The 17,006-nt window shown below is 39.7% G+C and overlaps 1 pseudogene; it reads right to left on the bottom strand.

Annotated features, from left to right (window-relative positions):
* Positions 1-2,593: 2,593 nt before the first annotated feature.
* On the bottom strand, positions 2,594-16,303 carry LOC133464800 (androglobin-like; annotated as a pseudogene).
* Between the last annotated feature and the right edge of the window lie 703 nt (positions 16,304-17,006).

The raw sequence follows: 17,006 nt of genomic DNA, 5'->3' as shown, positions 1-17,006 counted from the left end.
TGGACTACATAGAGCCTCGATTCACGCGCCAATTTTGAACAATCACTTATTCTCCCCATCGTCTACGGACCCCACCTTCCGCGTCTGGTCGAATAATGGTCTCACTACCTTAGATGACCTTTATGAGGATGGGATTTTCTCTTCTTTTAGGTCCCTGTCAGACAAATTTAAGTTACCCAACAGCCATCTTTTTCGCTTTTTCCAAATCAGGCACTTTATTCAAAAGCTGTTTCCTCATTTTCCTAATCGTCCTCCTGAATCAGAAATGGATAAGCTTCTCTCATTTGACCCTAACCAAAAACGCCTGATTTCTATTCTTTACAATCAGATTGGTTCCCTGAATCCAGATCCCTTGATACCTCTCAAGGAGCTCTGGGAGCGTGATCTAGATGACAACATTTCTGATAGCCAGTGGATCGATATTCTCAATTTAGTCCACTCATCATCTATTTGTGCCAGACACCGCTTACTGCAATGTAAGGTGCTCCATAGAGCTCACTTTACCAATGCTAGGCTTGCAAAAATTTTTCCGGATCGAAGCGATGCTTGCAACAGATGCAGTCAATCACCTGCTGACCATCTCCACATGTTTTGGTCCTGCTCAAGGCTGAATAAATTCTGGTCTGACATATTTGGCACAATTGATCAGGCCTTCAACACAAAAATAGAACCTAAGCCCTTGACTGCATTATTTGGTCTTCCCCCAGCTGATAATATGCCCACCACTGTACGCCGTGTCATTGCCTTTACCACTTTGCTGGCTAGACGCTGTATCCTTCTCAAATGGAAACATGCCTCCCCCCCAACACATGATCAATGGATACGAGATGTCTTACAATGCCTTCAGTTAGAAAAGTTAAGATTTTCATTGAAAGGATCCCTGAAATCTTTCCAGAATACCTGGGACCCCCTGTTAGTCCTTATAAGAGAACTTACTATCATTCCTGATGCTGACGAGGTCTCCTAGTTCTAGTCTTCTGGAGAACAGGTGACCCTTCCTCTTCCTTTCTATCTTCTGAAATTTCTTCCCATCTTGCTATACTAATTTCCCCTTCTTGTCTATGAAGCTATTTTTCTTTTTCCCCCTTTTTTTTTAATTTATTTATTTATTTTATTTTATTTATTTTTATTATTATTATTTAACCAGTTTACTTATTCGCTTTCCCCCCTTTATTAACGTATGATTTTATTTTTATTAACTTAGTCATTTTATTATTTGTGGCTCAACATACCTAGGGGCGAGGGTGGGGGGTGGGGGGTGGCAGGAGTGGGTAAAAGCTCACTATAAAAATTGAAAAAATAATGTAAACAGGATTCGATGTGAAGATGGAGCACACCTCTTCTTTCCGTTTATTTTTCCTTTCTCAAGAGATTCCGATATATTGTGCTCCTTTTTTCTTTGTTTTTTTTTTCTTTTTGTTATTCACCGTTATTATTATTTAATTGTTTTCTCTGATCAGCAAGCACCTGTACTGTATATAGTAATGTTCTACTCGCTTTGTTGCTCTTGTTATTGTCGTTATCATTGTCCTGTTTACAATAAACAAATTTATAAAAAAAAAAAAATAGATGAGGACGGATAAAAAGTATTCCTTGTAATATGGTTCCTGTAAAAAAAGATCAGTAAGACTAGGAAAATGCTGTAAGATCCTGAAGTTTTAATATGTTTTATTGTATTTTTAACTAAATGTGATGCTGCTTCTATTTGGAAATGGTCTCTCAGCAGTCTTAAAAATAGGTAAATGCAACCTTGTATGAACTGCAACACAACATATTACACTGTATCACTACTTTTTCTAAAAAGGATTTTATTTTAAAAACACTGGACTTAAAACATACTTAAAAACACAAGACGTTTCGGTGTTCATCCAAACACCTTCATCAGTTGTTTGGTCCACAGGAAGTAGCTCTGGCAGTTATAGACATTTATAGTTATAGGCTGTTTTGAAGGCTGTTTTGAAGACATTACCCCGGCGCTTAACAGACCAACCAACTTGCTCCACCTCACAGGCGGGGGGAGGGGCATCAGTTTAGGCTCCTGGGAAACCATCTTCTCTGGCTCACTCATTGGGCAGTCATGTGACCTTAGTCATGTGACTCCTTTGTGTCTATAAGTGCCAGAGCTACTTCCTGTGGACCAAACAACTGATGAAGGTGTTTGGATGAACACCGAAACGTCTTGTGTTTTTAAGTATGTTTTAATTCCAGTGTTTTTAAAATAAAATCCTTTTTAGAAGAACTTTCTACCTGGATAAATGAATCTCCACAGATGTATCACTTTCACAAAACCTAAACCAATGAGGAGACAAATGTGTGAAACCTACATACACAATTTATATTGTAATTTTTAAACCTGGATCTGTGTAGCAGTCTGTTTTGTGACATTGTTGCGACATAAATATTTAGATGAAAAGAAAATTTAGAGAAGTAGCAAATAACTGTCTGATCCAAACGTGACAATGCATAAAAATATCTATTACAGAATTTCCTTAAGTTGCTATGAAATTCACAATGTGAGTTCCTTTAGGTGGTAAAATTTCTTTCCTGTTTGCTTTAATCCCCATCAGAATCCCCTTCTGATTCTCCAAACTGCCTACTGCTGGTAACAGACTACACAAAATTATTTCACACAATCCCCTGTTAAAAAATTCTACAAATTAAATCTTAAATTAAACCAACTGAGATCATCACAGATAAATTAAGACACACTGCACATTATTTTCTGGGACATAATTTAGGTTTTGCCATCGTGTTAACAGTTTTAGTCATCAATTAAACTGTTTACAGCATATAATGACTGCTTACCTTCAGCAGCCAGGAAGTAGAAAGCAAGAACTACCACATGACCCATCCCAGTGTTGCCAGCTACTTCCTTCCCATGGCTCAGAATGGACAAGTGTATCAACACATCTGGCTTTGAAGTTTGAAACTGAATGGTTCCTAAGACGTCTGTTGTCACCTGAACAAGGAAACTGTAGAATATCTACAGATAATTGCAAGTGCTATTAGTCTAAGAGCAACATTAATTTGTCTTGCATTTCAAAATAAATTTAACAACAGATTTAATTTGATTGATAGAAATGTTTTCTTCATTTTTAATTTACTTTAAATATATATCCCATTGTTTTCATACCCGCATATGACATTGTTTTTACTGGGAATGTAATAATCTTGGAATTTCTTCACTGAAAACATATTGAGAGGAGTTTCGCAGGACAGTTTTGGAATTGATTCCTTTGTCCCAATCAACCGCAGCCTCCAAGTGGCTCCAGTAGGAGGTAATTCAGATGTGATGACCTCTGCCACAAAAGTGTAACCGTTCTGTTACAAAATAACAACAAAAAAAATCTATTAGATTAACGAGGAAATTTAAACATAGATTTTTAGACAGTGTGTAAAATGTGACAAAATTGCTACAGCATACAGCTACAACTGGTCTTAAAACAGTCAGTTCCCATCCACTTCATAATTAACCCAGGTCCCGAAGTGTTCCTAAAATAATGTGATTAATCCTGATGATAGATAAACTATGAATATGCAAATACTTTCAAAAGTATGTGTGAACCTGTCAAGTTTAGATGTAAGTGTGGGTTTCATATCCACATACATTAGTGGGCTGATAGACATGGGGTGCCACTTTGTTGAAGAGCATATCCATCTCTTCTCCGGTATCATTATTTATGACATGGAGCAGACAATTAGGACCTTCAGTACCAGCAGCATCTCCTTCGGAACAAGGAAGACCTCTCTGTGCAACAATGAAGTGGGCAATAAATATAAACTTCCAATGTTGAAGAATTGTTGTTAATCAAAGGAATGTTTTTCAGGCCTAACCTAAAGACCAAAATCCACGAGCTGGAAGTCTCTTGCAGGGAGACAGAGTAATCAGCAAAGGTGATTCTGGACGAATCATCCTGTAGACAATGGTAGACCCCTTCTTTCTTTGCAGAATTATATACCTGTGCAGGAAACACAGAATGTCAACGCATATTTCATTTCAAATGTACGATGAATATGATGAGATGACAAAATGTAGTTATTTAATATCCAAAAACATTTCTATAGTTTAAGTGGAAATGAATGAAATCCAGCAAATAAGTGAAGGAAAAGAGAACACTAGGGGAGAGGACAATTCGCTTCGGCTATCAGCAGGAAGTGGACGTTTTTGTTATTTAAGACACATGCTGAACGGTTACTAACACCCATCAAACCCCATCTTTTCCCCTGCATACACACGCTGTACAAGCTTTCAGTGTTTGTGTGCACACATTCTTCCCCAAGCAGCGGGTCATTCAGCAGACGCTCCAAGCTGATTGGAACAAGGAGAGTATAAACAGCAGATGGTACCACTGGGAAAAGATGGAACACAATGTGGAAAATGCTCCCTGCATGGCCCCCTCAGGCTACTACAACTAGGGGAGGGAGCAGATTCTGGGCATGCAAATGCAACAGCGAGGCTAAACGCATGCCATGCAATGAACAGAGCTTTGGCACACAACATAGCCGTACTCTCATACTCTGTTAGATAATGACACTTGCATTAGCAAAAATCTGCAATGTAATAGGTATAATTTAACTGTATAAAATACAATTTTCATTGGTCAGAACAGTAGTGCAGTTTTGTCATTGTTTCATTTACCGAAGCAAAATGGCAGCATGTTTTTCTGCATTTGCTTCAATCTGCCGCCACATTTGCAAGAGGATCTTGAAAGCATGAAGGTTCTCCTTCATTCCTGAATTATAAAGCACACAACGTAAAGGATGAAAGATGTTACATGTTACTAACAAACATGAAAAAGTAATTGCTTATGAAGAGAAATTGTACACTGCATTTTTGCCTCACTCAGGGACAGCTAATGGGAGATTATTCCCACCTTGCTTTTACTTGCCAGGCTCATCTCACTATACAAGTAACCACTCTGATAGAGAACAATCTATGTTCGTGAGCACATGTGTTGATAGGTGTGTATTTGCCATGAGACTTTAAATTAGATCAAATCATAGTTAAAATATGTATTTATGTTATCTTGTATGTTATGTTATACTCTAATTCATTCCTCCTCCTCTCTCCTCTTAAATGGTCACCTTTTCAAATTTAGCATTACAAAGTTTAAAATCTTCCATCATCTTAAAAATCAAAGAGAAAACAGAAAAGAGGAAGCAAACAGGAAAGAGTGAAGGGAAATGCGTAAAAGAGCAGCATGGAAAACATGCATAGGGGGGTAACCCCTGACTTGTTTCAGATAGCTCATGTGATAAACATGTGCAGTGAGGGGAAGTGAAGATAACCACAGTTTCTGAAGTATGACTGATGTTTTGATATCTCTGCAAGTGCCACAATGAAAAATGCACTTAATGGACTGAAAGGAAGGTGAATAAAAATTGAAACAACTTAACCATGACAGGCCAATTTCACAGATGTGAAGGCATTAAGCCCGTATGTGTGTTCAGGCTAATGGTACATAATAACCAACCCATGTTCTTACCAGTGTTGGCAAATGGATTCTACAATAATGCATTTGGGTATTTTACATGTTCAGTTTATTTTTAGAAATACTGTGTATAAAAAGGCAAAATGTTACAAATGCAGAAATACACTGCTGCTTTGTACAACATCTGCATTCATAAGGTTGTCTATACTTCAAAGAGTGACGGTGTCCTATGCTATGTCTGAAGACCATGTTTTTCACAAATGAAGCGTTTGGTGGTGAAGGCAGACATGTTGTCTGTCAGAGTGTGTGCTGAGATACCTCATATACATGTGTATCCCTTCTGTGGCCACCCTTTATCTGTCAGGGTGCATTAGTAAGAGTGGCAGTCTCATCAATAGTTGCATGTGCCTCTGCTCCAAGGCTCAGTGCATGCCATCAGGCTAAATCAAACAATTGATCCAAGAAGCAGACATAGTTTTATTTAAATCCTGTGTGTTTCCAGACATTGAGTAATAATATACAGATATAACTTCAGTTGATAATCGTATTGAATTTTTCCCAAAAATGTTTGCTGGGTTTCTCTGATCAAAAGCGAGGGCTTTCGCTGCTTATATGTTAGACATCATCCACACATTTTCCATGTGTGTTTGTGCATAGGTTTACCAGGTTCTGTGGCATTTTGGACCTCTTGCAGATTTGTGACTGTCTGGTTGTCTGTGTCTGTTGGCAGGCTGTCTCTCCGGATTTCTGGGGGTTTTGAATCTTTGTCTTCTGCCAATACTAATGCCATGAAGGCAGAAGAGAGAAAAGTGGAGGTGAATAATCTAAACTGGAACATTCTCTGATGGAAAATATTTAAACTATTCAAACATAAATAGATCCAATCTTTTGAAAATTATTCTTAATTCTCATTCAAACAATTGGGTAAAGTATGTCAGGCAGTGAACCAGAGTAATTCACCTATCAGGCAGATTTCACATGGATGCAATGTGTTAATCATCAACATAGGAATTGTTTGGGCTGTAGCAACTGTTCAAAAGTCATGAGATCAGACATGCAACAAGTCTGGCAGTTTAACTAGCTTGTCCCTGTCCCTCCACTTGAAAGGTTCAACTATTCTCATCTTTTCACCCAAAACTAACCCAGAGGATAGATAGATGTGCCAACTGAAATGTGAAACACATTTGTGAGACTTCTTCTCTATAGCAGCTATTTATACTGTCAAAACAAATGAAGAGGAAGAGATATTAATACTGAATGCGACAAAAGGTATTCTGGATTAAAAGTTGCATAGAATTGTTTAGTCTACCTTAAATTAAGACTTTCATATGTATACTTATAACTATATTAACATGGACAAGATAAGAAAATAATCAAACACACAAGTAGCACTTACATCTGGGAGAGTATTCCCTTGAGTCAGAAGCTAAAAGTGACGTGTCAGTAGTGAGGGCCTGAACAGCAAATTCTTCTTCAGATGTTAGCTTTCTGCCCAAAGCCTCACAAACCATGTGGTAAACAGCTGAATGAAACACCTAATCCCCAACACACAAATGAACACCTAGGGGCACACACACACACACACACACACACACACACACACACACACACACACACACACACACACACACAAATACACACACACACACAAATACACACACACACACAAATACACACACACACACACACACACACACACACTTTTTTTTAACTTCCATCTTAGGTACAAATACACATCAATTTGGGGTTTATTTCATTCTTTATAAATAGCTAAATAAGTCTTTACAAGGGTTAGAAGACATCAGAGTCCAAGTGTAATTTGAGGTGATGCAGTTTTAGTATATATAAATATTCCCAAACTGATAAAAATCCTATCAGTCTCTTATTAGGTCTTAAAACTAAGTAAATAAAACCTCAGATGAAGGAGTGGGAATCAAAATGGGTATGATAAAAAAAAAAAAAATTGTTACAATTAGAAAAAAAAAAAAGGATGTTACTGATGGAATAAGACACTTTTTTATCTAAATATGGCCGCTGAAAAATAGTTACATTCTAGAGTGAAAGTTTATCTCAGGTCTGAGCTTCAATGTCATGTGGCAACTGTAAACTAATCACTATAAAATATAGCAAGATATTACTGCTACATACAGCCTATGTGCCATTATGAACATGCTACCTTGTAATGTTCCCATGTGTCCACAGTGGAGTTCACCTTTTCAGGGCAGTGAGTCTTTTCCAAGCTCTTTCTGAGGGCTGGTAACTAACTTCTCCACATCACTAAAGGAAGCCACCATTCTGGACAAGGCCATAAATATGGATGAGGCCTGCTCAGTGAAACATGCACTTTCCTGTTAAGTAAGAAAATATGTGGATAAGTACCTCTTTTCTTAGTTAGTGGTGCTGCAAGTGAAACAGTGAAAGATGATATTTTGTAAATACAGATTTTTTCCTATATCTTACTTCATCATTGTGAGAAAGGAAGGGGGAACCCTATGCCAGTTGTACAATGCTTTATCAAAGTTGTCTTGGTAGACTGAACAACCTGTTTATTCAAACCACATGAGACTTAGATAGAAAATTACACCTTACTCACACAGCCGTGCTTTGCAACACTGCAACAGTGGGTGTTTCTGACATGTCTTCATCATACCAAAAACTATCAATAAAAATAAACAATAAAGTTTCTTCCCGCTTGGTACACAGGTAAGCTACATGTTCTGAAACTGTCCCATCTCAAGAAGAATTTCATTAGCGAGCAGTAGCTGTGTAGCTGGAAGTTTATTGACACTGAAAACGACACAGGACCTCAAACTTTGCTCAATTTTAACATGTACGTGTGAGGGAGAGGTTACTGTTAGGGACGTCCCGATACCATTTTTTTCACACCGAGTACGAGTATGAGTATTTTAATTTGTGTACTCACCGATACCGAGTACCGATCCGATACTTCTACCACAAAAATAACTAGGCTAAAAATGCAATGAAAAATGCAATGAATTGGAAGACAGGTTTTATTTGCAAACAGAAATTCAATTTTAAACAAAACTCGGCCAGCGGGGCTTTCCTCTGCGCTTTAGTCTCATCGCAGGTACATCAACTGCGCATGTGCGGTTCTTCACCTGAAGCCGTCCGTGTGAAACAACATAAACAATAAAATAGAATTTAAAAAACAGGCTAAATGAAATTATTTTACACACTCTTGTACAGTAGGTGGCGGTATGCACCTTAAAGTTGGTTGCGATCCGCCAATAAAACAGAGAAGAAGAAGAAGAACATAAACAATCCCATTGTTACAGTCCGGTTATATAGAGTGATACCCGTGGGTGAGACAGACAGTGCCGTTTCAGGCAAGATAGTGACAATTAATGTAAGCGGGATGTCAGCAGGGTGGACATATTTCAAAATAAGGGACGACGACAGAAGCAAGACAGACTGCGGGCTGTCGGCGCGGCTAACGGAACTAATCTGGCTAACCGGCTAACGCGGCTAATCGGCTAACGCGGCTAACCAGAATGTAACAATGGGATTGTTTATGTTGTACTGTGAGTTACGTGGAGTGTTTAATAAAGTTCCCTGTGAGGAAGGGTAATACTCAACCGTCCAGTTTGTATAATTAAGGAAGATAGAATTTACTGAAACATGGAACAGCTGGCTACTGGCACAGAGCTGCTGCTCTGCCAGGCTGCAGACTGACCCGGGGAGCCGCGGGGCGGCTCAACGTCTCCCCCTAGCGGCGCTAACCAGTAACTACAACAACAATGAAGTATCGGTGCGTGGTATCGGAGAAATTTTGCGAGTACGAGTATATAAGTACGAGTATCGGCCCCGATACCAGTACCAGTATCGGTATCGGGGCATCCCTAGTTACTGTTTATACACAAAAAAAAAGGGTGTTGCAAATGCGAAGTTTATACCGTAATAATAGGATGTTGTTACCTTTGTAAGGTGTGACATAACGATTTCTTCATTCCCAAAGATGAATGGTGTCTTACTGCACAAGTGGACCTGGTAGCCCAGCGCTGCACATGTCTGCACACACAGCACATGGCGGCTGAGAAGGAGAGACATTACAAGCTTTATTTGAAGAAAAAAAAACAAAAAAACAATGTAACCCAGATTTTCTGCACATTAATGATTACACTTAAACATTTGGACTCATTCTTGTGAAAACAACAGCCTGGATGTGTAACTTGGCTATGACTTCAAAAATAAACTGATGCTGGCTTCTTAGACTCATTTAGGATTTTTAAATATAGGGTGTCACAAAATAAGTAATATACCAGAAACAATAACTCAAGAGTAGTGTAGGTTAAATTTTTCTTCAAAGGTTACATGTGTTAATGAGTTGGAGGAGGATTTTTTAGATTATACTATGAACTCTGGAAGTTTTGACTTCCATCCATCCATTTTCTACACCCGCTTTATCCTTTGCAGGGTCACGGGGGTCTGCTGGAGCCTATCCCAGCTCATCACAGGCGAGAGGCAGGGGTCCAACCTGGACAGGTCTCCAGTCCATCACAGGGGCACATATACAGACAAACAACCAGACATACTCACACTCACACCTACGGGGAATTTATAATCATCAATTAACCTAGTGTGCATGTTTTTGGACTGCGGGAGGAAGCCGGAGTATCCGGAGGGAACATGCAAACTCCACACAGAATGACCCCCGCCGGGCCAGGGAGTCGAACAGGGAACCTTCTCGCTTCTCGCTGACAGTGCTAACCACCAAGCCACTGTGCTGCCTGATGTTTTGACTTATTAGGGCCCGAGCACCATCAGTGCGAAGGCCCTATTGTATCTGTAGGAATTTTTTTTTTCTTTTTTCTTTTTTCTTTCTTCTGACGAAAGGGGGGCCTTTTTTTCCCCCTAAACGTGCCCAAAAAGTCACCAAATTTTGCATGCAAGTCAGGCCTGGCGAAAAATTTGATATTTAATGGTTTGCATTAATGGGCATGGCAAAATGGCTCAACAGTGCCCCCTAGAAAACTTTGTGCCTCAAGCCCCACAATACGGTTTGACGTACATGCACGAAAATCGGTACACACCTGTATCATGTCGCAACTTAAAGAAAAGTCTCTTGGCGCCATGGCCGAAACCGAACAGGAAGTCAGCCATTTTGAATTAATCGTGTCATTTTGTTGAAATTAATGCCGTTCCTTCGGCAGTTAATACCGCCCGAACCGTAACGTGCACCCAGGTGTGTTATACATCAAAATGTGCGTCTCCACCCTGCGATTAGGCGCATTACTTTTCTCTTTCAAAAGTGTTACCGTGGCGACGCTAGACGCCAAAAAGCGCGCCCCCCCTTCATCTGATTGGTCCATATTTGATAGTTCTCCAAAAGTCACCAAATTTTGCACCAAGCCAGGCCTGGCGATAAATTTGATATTTCATGGTTTGCATTAATGGGCGTGGCCTAACGGCTCAACAGCGCCCCCTAGAATACTTTTCTCTGCCATAACTTTTGAATGGTTTGACATAAAGAGTCGTGGGTGGTGTCATGGGACTCGGTATTGAGTCCTTGACCTTCATTGGCCTGAATTAGCCCCGCCCCTTCTTCTGATTGGTTGTCCTCTTTTTCTGCTATAACTTTTGAATGGTTTGACATAGAAAGTCGTGGGTGGTGTCATTTCTGATATGCTTATGGGGGGTGGTGGCCGTGAGTGCGAGGGCCCGTTCATCGCTGCTTGCAGCTTCAATTTACTTTAATTTCTTAAAATACATTGATAGCTACATTCCAGACCAGCAACACATTGCAATACAAATATGGGATGGTAAAACTTTAATCTTTCTAGAATGGTTGACACTTTTCAACACCCACAAGACATTCTGGCACTCAAGATACCACGCAATGAAGCCTTTCAGGTGTTATTGTTCCCATTCTTGAACCGACATATTGAACTAGAAGATGTGTCTTAATAATTTAATGATTAAATATGTACAGTTTGGGTAAAAATATGGGCTTTTTTTCATTTTGATGCTTGAAGTAAGATTTCACCAAGGCTGAACGTGGCTAAAAGAATATGAAAAGCAACACATCTCTTATCCCCATCCCAATTCCTCAGCATATGCAATGCACAACCTTTTTTTATAAGACAATAACATTTCTCTGTTTTATCCTGCAATAAGTACCGGAGTCTGATGTGTGTCCACCAAGTGCCAAGCTGAGTTCACAAGGCCTGGTCAGGCAAGAGAGAGTGGAACCACACTTTCTTTGCCCCATTAGCTTTACATAATTCAGCCATCACAGCCTAACTAGATGGATGAGGACTGAGGCAGTGCTTGACTAGAGCATACAAGAAGGAAATGAATGGGAGCTAGAGAAAAGAAGGTGAGGCACATAAGGGGACAGAGAGAAAAAAAATATGAGAGGGGATAACAAAAGAGCAAATCTGCAGAAGACAGCATGTTAGTGAAGAGATCAAAAAAAAAAAAAAAAAAACACCAACTGGAAAAACTGCCACATATCAACTTGTTAACTGATTAAAAATAATTTCTGTCCTAAAGCTTGGCTGAATTAGTTAATATCTCCTGGAGAGGCAGTACTATAGAGTTTTGTACGTTGAGTGCCGCGTGAGATTATGGCTCAGTGGTAATTGCACTGCTGCATATATATGCACCTGACCCCAGAAACTAGGCCCTCTCCTTCTAGGCCAAGTCACACCCATTAATAGAGACTGGGACAACGTCTTTCTGCTTTTCAGAGCAACTTAAGCAGGCAGATATCCAAGGTATGACAAGCTCCCAAAGGCGCTAAACAAAAACTGAACACTGTCCATAAGGTTCTCAAAAAGAGGATAATATCTTTCATGGTTATGATGTGTGAATATGGGCAGGTAAAATATCAAATCAGATAAGTGCCAGATCAATTTCACAGATTACGTATTAAGTCAAAAAATGTTTTATAATAGATTAAAGACAAGCATGAAGCTTTTCCTTATATGGTGTGTAACCTTAAATACCACGGTGTGTTACTATCAAGATGTGAATATAAATGTAAATTAAAAATTAAATTTAATTATAAATTAAAGCTGCATGCAGCGATGAACGGGCCCTCACACCCTTGTGCACGTTCAGGCGTGCTGCAGTGGAAGCGCTTGTATGACTTGCATGTAGATTCTTCAGGCCTGGACATTTAGCGGATGCCACCAGCCACGACTCTCTATACCAAACCATTCAAAATTATGGCAGAAAGTAGGAACTATCAGATATCGACCAATCAGGGGAAAGGGCAGGGCTAATTTGCAGCAATTATGTTCAAGGACTCAAAACTGAGTCCGATGACACCACCCACGAGTCTTTATGTCAAACCATTCAAAAGTTATTGCAGAAAATCGGAACTATCACATATAGACCAATCAGAAGAAGGGGCGGGGCTAATTTGCACCAATTAAGGTGAAGTAGTCAAAACCGAGTCCGATGACACCACCCACGACTCTGGATGTCATACCATTCAAAAGTTATGGCAGAAAATAGGATATATCAAATATCGACCAATCAGAAAAAGGGGCGGGGCTAATTCATGCCAATGAAGGTCAAATACTCAAAACCGAGTTCGATGACACCACCCATGAGTCTTTATGTCAAACCATTCATAAGTTATAGTAGAACATAGGGACTATCAAATATTGACCAATCAGAAAAAGGGGCGGGGCTAATTCATGCCAATGAAGGTCAAGTACTCAATACCGAGTCCGATGACACCACCCATGACTCTTTAATTCAAACCATTCAAAAGTTATGGCACCATGGCCGCAACCGAACAGGAAGTCGGCCATTTTGAATTAATTGTGTATTTTTGGCGCAATTTATGCCATTCCTTCGGCAGTTAATACGGCCCGAACCGTAATGTGCACCCAGGTGTGTTATACATCAAAATGTGCGTCTCCATCCTGCGACAACACGCATTACTTTTCTCTTTCAAAAGCGTTTGCGTGGCGACGCTAGACGCCAAAAAGCGCGCCCCCCCCCTTCATCTGATTGGTCCATATTTGATAGTTCCCCAAAAGTCACCAAATTTTGCACGCAAGCCAGGCCTGACGATAAATTTGATATTTCATGGTTTGCATTAATGGGCGTGGCCTTATGGCTCAACAGCGCCCCCCCTAGAAAACTTTTCTCTGCTATAACTTTTGAATTGTTTGACATAAAGAGTTGTGGGTGGTGTCATCGGACTCGGTATTGAGTCCTTGACCATAATTGGTGAAAATTAGCCCCGCCCCTTCTTCTGATTGGTTGTCCCTATTTTCTGCTATCACTCTTGAATGGTTTGACATAGAGAGTCGTGGGTGGTGTCATCGGACTCCTATTGAGTCCTTGAGCTTCATTAGCCTTAATTAGCCCCGCCCCTTCTTCTGATTGGTCGTCCTTATTTTCTGCTATAACTTTTGAATGGTTTGATATAGAGTCGTGGATGGTGTCATCGGATTCGGTATTAAGTCCTTGAGCTTCATTGGCCTGAATTAGCCCTGCCCCTTCTTCTGATTGGTTGTCCCTATTTTCTGTTATAACTTTTGAATGGTTTGACATAAAGACTCGTGGGTGGTGTCATCAGACTCGGTTTTGAGTCCTTGGCCATAATTGGTGAACATTAGCCCCGCCCTTCTTCTGATTGGTTGTTCCTATTTTCTGATATAACTTTTGAATGGTTTGACATAGGAAGTCGTGGGTGGTGTCATTTTTGATATGCTTATGGAGGGTGGTGGCCATGAGTGCGAGGGCCCGTTCATCGCTGCTTGCAGCTTTAATTAATTAATAATTAATATTTATATCTACTGTACAGATCAAATATTATGATGTTTAATTAATGAATTCTACAATACAGTTATGGCTGCTGTAGCACAATCGATCTCTTGACATTAGTTGTACAAAAGTAATTGTGTTTGCAGGTGTTTCTTAATCTCTTCAGCTGTATCACCCCAGAGAAGAAGAGCAGAAAATCTGATGAGGATCTGGAAGACTGAACGCTGTCCACACACAGGAAGTATGTGTTTCTTACCTCTGGACACTGCAGGAAATCACACAAACATACACGTTTATGCTAATATACTGTACATATAGATATAACTGAAGGCTGAACAGAAAAAGTGAAAGAGAAGAAATCCATTTGGGGGTGTAATAAACAGAGAGAAAGGTGGCTCAAGAAGATGAGAATGCACAGAGAATCAATTGTCAGTGTGAAGGTGTCATTGTGTGTTTGTATGAGTACTTCAGCACTTGCTTCAGCCAGGGATCCAGAGGTGAGAGAATGAGAAGACAATCCAGAGCCTCCTGTAGTTTTGGGCAGGATGCTGCTCTGCTGACAAATGAACAGTTAAGTTACTGTAACTGTGATATAATCAATATATTGACCTATAACACTATGAAAAATGTGAGGAAAATGTAAGAACGAAAGCTCAAAATTCCAGGTCTGAAGACTGAACCAGCAGTTTTAAACACTGACTTACTGTGAAATTCTGTACCTTAAAATGTGATCTCTTGATATGATGTGAGTACATATCCGGTTTATGAAAGACCAAGAGTGTCCTGGGAAAAGGTGAAAAAAGTATGTAATATATTTTTCTGTTTAATCAATTCTTATGAAGTCAAGTAAACGACTGTAAGCTACTTCATCTTATTTGTTCATGTTTATTCATTGGTCAAATTGCAGCTATGTGTTGGCGTGTGTATCTCACTGAAAACATTTTGCAAAGCCGTCAAGGTCCACCCATGTCTTGTGCAGGATAGGCTTGGCAACAGCAAGTGATTGCTCAGTTACAGGCTCTTTCACCGCAGTTGTGGGCCTGTCTGGGAGGTTTCAAATTACACTTAGCATGACATTATTTAACTGATCTAAAATAGTTTCTAGCTTGAGAGAGTTTAAATATTTAGTTTAACCTTATTCACTGATACTAAAACAAATTATCAGCATCACATTTAGGGAAAAACGTTAACTTATCAAGCCACAAAGGGACTATTGCTTTTTATGCTACACTTGGTGCTAAATGGATATGTATCTGTCACTGAAATCTCCTATTTCATAATATTGTGAGTAACAAAACGCATGACTCATACCAAGTTATCCTAGATCCAAATCATTATCTTAAATGCACTGAGCCGAATTGGTCAAACTCCTACGTAATGGCATAGTGTAAGCACACATGCACATCCATACTCCCACTCACAGACTCCCACTATCTGAACGCATGCTGTGCAGTCATACACACACACACAGTCGCACACACACACACGCAGGCACATATAAACAGTCTGCCCCCAAGCCCTACTTAAAGCAAAAAGTCTGCAAGTCTGATCAGTAAACTGTGGTGGCAAGGGGCATTGTCTCTGCTACTGAGCACTGGTGGTCTGCTCACTGAAACTGTGGGTGTTACTAAGCAACTAAACGGGAGCGAGTGAAAGCAGAGTATTTGCTTGTTGTCACAAAGAATAATTTCAGTCCTATCTTATTCAAACTATCTTGGTCAACCAATAAAGGAAAAGATGATTCCAAGTACATTTAATTACATTAACTGGGTTAGGCTGAACTTATCCTGTATAACTTAACCAATAATGAGGACCTTTGATACATATGTAATTTACAATCAAGCTTAATTCATTTTTGGTAATCTCATATGCAACCTCTTTTGTACAGATACACAGTGCATATTTCTGTCAGCAAGTACGAGGTGGCTAGCATTACACAGAAACATTATTTTACCATTGGAGATGCCATCGTCGTCCTTTTTCGTGTCCTCTGTTGTAACCTACAGGGAGAGTGATAGAGAGAGGGAGAGGCAAAAAAAAGAGAAAGTGAAGAAGGCATGAACTGTGGGTTGCTGACAGAGTACCACTGGAAGACATACGCTTCCACCCTCTGGTGATCCCATGCCAGCTGTGGTGTTGTGCCATTCTCACTCAACACGGAGACACAGTTTAATGTGACAGGAGCTGCTCCTGCCCTGCTAAAAACACCATAAGGGAATACCGGCTTTAATTTACTTTGAATGTTGGTGACAGATGAGTTATTATGTTGTGTAGCAAGTTATTCCTTCTTGAGCTGATTTACACAGTAGCCTTGATTTTACCTTTCTGCCCCAATATGGTAAAAAAAAAATAGGCATTAGTAACATCAAGAGTAACATCAAAAGTAAGTGTAAGGAGTGATGTGGCTGCATCAACTATTTGAAATTTTCTTCACACTTTCTCATTTAAAGGTTTTTTGTTAAACAAATAAACAACAGACTAATGAATGTCCTCATTTTTACATTTACATGTATAATAGTTATTCATCTCGGTCTTTGTATCGTATAACTTCAAATAAAGTCCTAGCAAGAGTCTCAGATGACTTGCAGAGAAAGACACAGAGAGAATATGTTTGTCTATGTGTGTGTATAAGTGTGTAAAGCTGTATGTGAGTCACCACTTATTCAAATAACTACCCAGAGACACAGATAGACGGAAACAGGCATTGTGATTGGGAAGCACACTTGACCTCCTCTTCACCGCTGTAGCAGTGCTTTCCTGCAACAAAAATGTCAATATCTACGCGTCTGTGTGCATGTTCACAAGAGTGCGGGAGACTTTCACTCA

Source organism: Cololabis saira, chromosome 18, assembly GCF_033807715.1.
Source record: "Cololabis saira isolate AMF1-May2022 chromosome 18, fColSai1.1, whole genome shotgun sequence".
Lineage (NCBI taxonomy): Eukaryota > Metazoa > Chordata > Actinopteri > Beloniformes > Belonidae > Cololabis > Cololabis saira.
This window is presented reverse-complemented; position numbering and strand designations above follow the sequence as displayed.